The sequence below is a fragment of the Arachis ipaensis genome, chromosome B09, assembly GCF_000816755.2.
Source record: "Arachis ipaensis cultivar K30076 chromosome B09, Araip1.1, whole genome shotgun sequence".
Lineage (NCBI taxonomy): Eukaryota > Viridiplantae > Streptophyta > Magnoliopsida > Fabales > Fabaceae > Arachis > Arachis ipaensis.
This window is the reverse complement of record NC_029793.2, coordinates 73,885,446-73,892,095: the sequence shown is the minus strand read 5'-3', so window position 1 is coordinate 73,892,095 and position 6,650 is coordinate 73,885,446. Positions and strand designations below refer to the sequence as shown.

General features: G+C 29.5%; 1 pseudogene; it reads left to right on the top strand.

Annotated features, from left to right (window-relative positions):
• LOC107619577 lies at nt 3,114–5,735 on the top strand (annotated as a pseudogene).

Here is a 6,650-nt window from a genome sequence, read left to right as displayed (position 1 = left end):
ATCTTTCACTTAAATTAAAAGATTATAAAATCAATTTTTAAAATTAATAAAACATATTATATGCAATAAAAAATTTTTAGAAAAGAAAAGTTATTCCAATATATATAAAAAGAGCCACGCTCTATATGAACTACACAACTACAATTTGGATAGAGCTTTTGAAATATATAAAATTATTATTGCACTATATAATGAGAAGAGACAGTGGCTTGGTGGAAAAGGTTGAGTGCTTAAGTAATTTCCAGAACAACAATTAATGTGCGTGATCCACACAGTGCATATGCGCAGTCCTTGCGTCTGAATCGCACGGGGTTTGAGGCTTTGTGCGACTGCTTAAACACTAGGTACCATGGCTATATTTGTTTGGAGGGAAAATAAAAAGAAAGAAAAAAAAGATTATTTTTTATTATTTAGTTGAAAAAAAAAACTAAAAAAAAAGGAATAGAAAAAAATTTATAGATTTCATTAATTTTTTTTTTTAATATTAAAAAAATAAAAAAATAATTTTTTTATTTTTAATATTATTTCTTCACTTTTTTTAATATATTTTATAATATAAGGATAAAATTATCTTTTTATAATATTTCTCTCTTTTTTATTTTCTTTCCATCTAAATACATCTAAGAAAAATAAAAATTTACTCAATTTCTTTCTTTTTCTTTCTTTCTTTTCTATTTCCTTCATCTCTATTTTTTTTCTTCAAACCAAACATAGAAAGGATCCCAAGTTCGATTCCCATAGTACTATTTTTGGAATTAATTTCCAAACAATAGCTATTTTATGTCATCTATCAGTACCGCTGGAGTACAATGGACATGTATGGTTCTTGTACTTGAACCGCACTGGGTTTGTGGGAACTGTCCGATTTTTAGTGAGATTGACCGCTGTTGACCGGATTAATAGCAAGTCCAGTTTGTAAAATGAACTAAACTGACTTGATTATCGGTTTTTCGGTCGAATTGGATGGTTTAGTTTAGTTGTGAGAATAGATACTTTGCATGATCCACCAACACTATTAGTGTACAGTGGAGTATAATGTCCGGTTCTTGCGCCTGAACCCCACCAAATTTGTCCGAATCGCTCGATTTTTAGCAAATTTGACTGCTGTTGACCGGATTAATAGTATGTCCAATTTGCAGAGTGTACCAAATTGACTTGATTATTAGTTTTTGGGTCAAATCAGTTGGTCTGGTCTGATTGTGACGACAACACTTTGTATTTTGACTTTGTTATGGAGAATAATTTTGTCATTTTAATTGAACAAAACAAAATGTAAAAGAATAAAAGAAACATTAGAACACATGTGATATGAGAGGTACATGTATAAAGATTTATTAATTATGTACTGGTATAAAAAAATTTAAATATTTTAGTATAAAAATATATAGTGTAATGTTTATTCAAAGTAACTACAAACTGAAAGTATGGTATGCGATCGTGTAGTGGCAGACTGGCGGTGAGCCAGTAACTGCTACTGTTTTACAGAATGGAGGTGAGGTGAGATGAGCTCTTAGCTCTATGGTGTACCATTTGAGAGTGAGGGTGAGAGAAAGTTTGGGGTTGGTTTGATCAACATAGTATTTTTTTCTTTTTAAATGAAAGCAACATCGTTTCGGCCTTTCGGGGTGGAGAACTAAAAAAAAAAAAAAATCCGATCCAGTATGGGTTTTTCAAATTCGCCGATTCATAAGCTTTTGTAAAGATAGGTTGAGTCAAACTGATTTTCATCGGTTTTGTTTTTTGTTTGATCCAATATCCAATTTGGACTAGTCGTGAAGTGGGATCGCCTTTCTTTCGTCTCGACCATTCAGGTCGGTCTGGTTTTTTAAATTATAGGGCATAGTTGTCAAAACTGAACTGGTGATCGAACCGGTCAGGTTACTAGTTTATTAGTTTATTGGTTTAACCGATGGATTACTGGTCCAACCGGTAAAACCAGTCTCGCATAAATAAAAAATAAAAAATAGTCAAAAATCTAAAATTAAAATTTGAAATACATATTTTTACTAACATTTTAAGAACAATTAAGTCTTGAATTCTATAAATAACTAATACAAAGATAGATATAAAATTAATCCGTACTACTATAATAGTATCTTAGTTAGACACAATAAGAATAACAATTTATGAATTATATCCAAAGAATAATTTCAAGGTCTAAATATTTTTGTATAATTAAATGATTATATAAATTAATTTTTTTCTCAGAATAAATAATTTTTATTTTATTTTTATATTCATTATTATTTTTTATTTTAAAATTAATTAATTTATACTTCAATTAAAAAATAATTAATTTAAAAAATATTGAGTTAAGTATTTTTGTGTATATATATGTGTATTAGTTATTAAAAATTGAAATATATATTATAAAAAGCATTAGAAGTACTAAAGAAATGGGTAGTGCAGTGGTTGTGAACTTGGTCTTCAATTCAGAAGACCCAAGTTCAACTCCTACCCCTTGCATTGTATTTTTCCAAATTTAACAACCCGCATGCTGACGTCAGCGTGACGTCATCGACACGCAGGTTGACCGTTGACTGGACCGGTTCGGTTCTGGTCTGTGTCGGTTTTGATCGGTTCGTACCGGTTTTGATATTAGTTAAGATATTATATAAAATGAAATTTATACTATAAAAGCATTAATGATACCAAGAAAATATATTAGTGCAATGGTTGTCAATTTGGTCTTCATATGAGAAGAGCCAAAATTGATTCCCACCTCTTACAATACAATTTTTAAAATTTTCCAACCCTGCACGTTGATGTCAGCACGCATGAAGTCATCAGCATACAAGTTGACCGTTAACCATTGACCGTTGACTGTGTTATTGACTAGACCGATTCGGTTCTAGCTGTTAGTATACTAAATCAAATGAAATTCAGTTTATCGATTTTTTAATCGAACCAATCGGTTCTATCCAATTTTAACAACTATGCTATAGCGTAAAATTCAAGAAGCTATGGCTGCAACTTACCCAAAGAATTTTTACATTTTTTTATGGCTCTTGTTAGAAAAGTTTTTATTAATTAAAAATTGATTATTTCTGTAACTTTTCTTATGTAAAATATTGAAATTTGTTTTCGAGGCTTTAAAGCAACTCCCTAAAAAAATGATTCAGATAGCTGCAAAGTTTAGTGTTGAAAAGTTAGATATGAATACTTTTGATATGAAGATCAATGGTACACCAAGTTATGTACGCTCATGTTGCGAAGCTAGTTTGAAACGTCTTGGAGTTGAATACATTGATCTCTATTATCAGCATAGAGTGGACACAACAGTACCTATAGAAGACACAGTTAAGAACTTCTTTTAATAGTTTTACAAATTAAATGAATTGGAACATAGGACACATTATTCTATACTTGTCAAATCTTTTTAATACCTTTTTTTGTGTTTTATAATATCTTTTACTTTTAAAATTTGTTAAAATTATATATTATGAAATAGAAAAGGATGACATTCTAAAACTTTTTGACTTATTTTGTCTTATTAGGTGCATTATTAATAACTAGTTTGTTGTATTACAATAGATGTGTGAACTTAAGAAATTGGTGAAAGAAGGAAAAGTTAAATACATTGGATTATCTGAAGCTAGCTCGAATACAATAAAAAGGGCACATGTAGTTCATCCAATTACTGTTGTACAAATGGAATGGTCACTTTGGACTCGTGATATTGAAGAAGAGATAATTCCTATTTGCAGGTTAATTTTAGTTACTTAATTTCATAGAAGTAGGCAGGTATGAGACTTTTATGACTTGTTGTAATTTAAGATAAAAGAAAAAAACATAGACCTGTTGTTTCTAAATGTGTATTTCATTTATTTGTGATGATGTGAGATTGAGTTTTTCTAATATTTTTATTTTTTTAGAAAGCTTGGTATTAGAATTGTACCATATAGTCCTCTTGGTCGTGGCTTTTTTGGTGGCAAAGAAATTGTGAAAAACCTTCCAACTGATAGTGTTTTGGTCTGTATATTTATGAAACAAATTAAAGTTTCATCTAATCCTTATCTTTTTACTCCATAACTAGTTTGGCTTTTTGAAAAATTTTAAACTTATTTAATTTTGTGCTTTGTTTATAATTATGAATTTAATCTATCTTTTGCATCGTCAATGTGACTAGTAGTTATGGTAACTTAATATGATACTCAATTTAGTTTTTCAAGAGATGAAATTAAGATATTTACATCTATAAAATTTATTTTATTAAAAGATCAAATTAAGACTAAATTGAGTTTGACCTCTTATGTAAACTATCTGTTAAACTGCTATAGTAGTAATTATCTAAACACTTAAGTATTTTGCTAAATAAATTAGTAACAAAAATTTTAATTTAATTTATCCTTATATATTCAGAGATCAAATTGAATATTTTTATACTCAAAACCAAAGATTATTTGTAAAAATTCATAGATCAAATTCAACACTTATTCTAATAATTTTGCTATTATAGACAAAAAAGAATAATTATTTAGTTGTCTAATAGATGATTACTTTTTTATTTATTAGAATGCTCATTCTCGCTACTAAGCACAGAACTTGAAGAAGAACAAGAAGATATATGAGCGAATAGAAAGCCTTGCTAAGAAGCACCAATGCAGCCCTGTCCAATTAGCATTAGCATGGATTCTCCAACAAGGCAATGATGTTGCGCCTATCCCTGGTCAGTAACATAACAAAATATTATTATACATCTCTTTTTAATTTTCTTCATTTACAAGTATATATATATATAAGATGTAATATCAAATTTGGTTTTGAAAATTCTAAACACTCATTCAAATAGTCTTTGATTTTTTAAAATGAAGAAATTGATTTTTGAATTTTATAAATTGTATTCATCTTTAATTTAACTACTGTTAATAATTGACTTGGAACGTTACAATGTTAGTGTAGCATCCCCAACAGAAAATAACATGATTAAGATTTTAATATGATCAAATATATATCTTAAATTCGTTAATTATGTTTATTTTAGTGTCTACACCAATATAAAATTAATTAATCAAAATGAGTTTAATTAACTAATTTAGGACACCTATTTAATTATATTAGAATCTTAACTATGTCTCTTTATTACCGTGAGAGATGCTACACTGATATTTTAACGCTTCATATCAGTGTTAACAACACTTAAATTAAAGACAAACGAGATTCATAATTTATAAATTTAGAAACCAATTTGGTCCTTTCTAAAAGTCAAAAATTATTTATAGACGTTAAAATTTTTAGAGTACAAACTAGACATTACCTAATATATAATGTATGAAAAATAATATATATAATATTATTAGTTACTTGCTGAAATTTGTGTTCACCTTTACAGGAACAACCAAGACTAAGAATCTGGATCAAAACGTTAGTGCCTTAGCAGTGAGACTTGAAGAAATGGTCTTAAGAGAAATTTTTGATGCAATTCCAATTGGAGATGTAGCAGGTACTCATCACTTTAATGAAGCTTATAGAAAAGTTACATGGAAGTTTTCTAACACTCCACCAAAAGATTCAAGTACCTCTGCTTAAAGCACTCTATAATTGAACAATAGTGCACAAGTTTATCTCTTGAAGACAATTATGTGGAAGCATATATGCAGGATACTTTATAATAATACATTATGAGATACTTGTGAACTTGTATGAATAGTGTCATAGTGATATGGTTTGGTTCTTGGCTCGGTTGATTATTGTTTGTTTTGTTTTAAAATAAAATGAGTCCAGATTTACGAGTTCTGACTGACTAGCTGTTCTCTTAAGCTTAAGGCCTTGTAACTAAATAGACTGATTATTCAGGTTCTTACTTACTTGACTCCCCGATCTGTAAAGGAAGGAATGACAACACTAAAAAAAAAAGACTAATCTCAGCAAAATGAGTCATTTTCTATTACCCCTTGCAAACAAATCTGACTACTTTCTTCCTGACTTTCCAGGCATTCTCAATCACAGTACGAACATGTAAGTCAATAGAAAGATGAATCTTCTGCCTATCTTACCCTCTTCCCCTCTTGAGGGAATGCAGAGCTAGATGGAGGAATCTCAACCTATTTTAGTCTATGAGATTAGTGAGTTTTGTTGATGATTTAGTTCTTGAGATCCTTAATCTAATTTAGTCTATTAAATTCAAAAAAATACATTACATTAGTCTCAAGCTCATTTTCCATTACCGAAATAGTAACGTCGTGAGTGACGTGGCTTGCTCCTTGCCAAAGGCTAGGTAAGTCGGCAAATAAGTGGAATGACACCAATTTGATCCTTTTTCCCTTTTATAATCTAAACTAGTAACTGTCATCATTTTCTTCTTCATGTATGTGTGTAATACCCCAATTATCCTAAGCCTTACCTCTAGCCATAAAATCAAGGTTAATTAGAGGTTACAACAGTTCTAAGGCTTATACATATTTATATATAGAAGGAAATAATATATTCTAGAAGCCTGATGAAGGATACAGCTCATTTAACATGATTTGAAAAGCGCAGAACGTACTATCGAAGCTACTAACTTAAAGCACAAGAAATAAATACAGTATAGCAAAATATCATAGCATAATATTATAAGAATCTAGCCACAGCTCGTGGAGTTTAAACCGGCTAGCCATATATACAGACAACTAGAAGACTGTAGTTCGAAAGGGCTTATACAAGTTTTG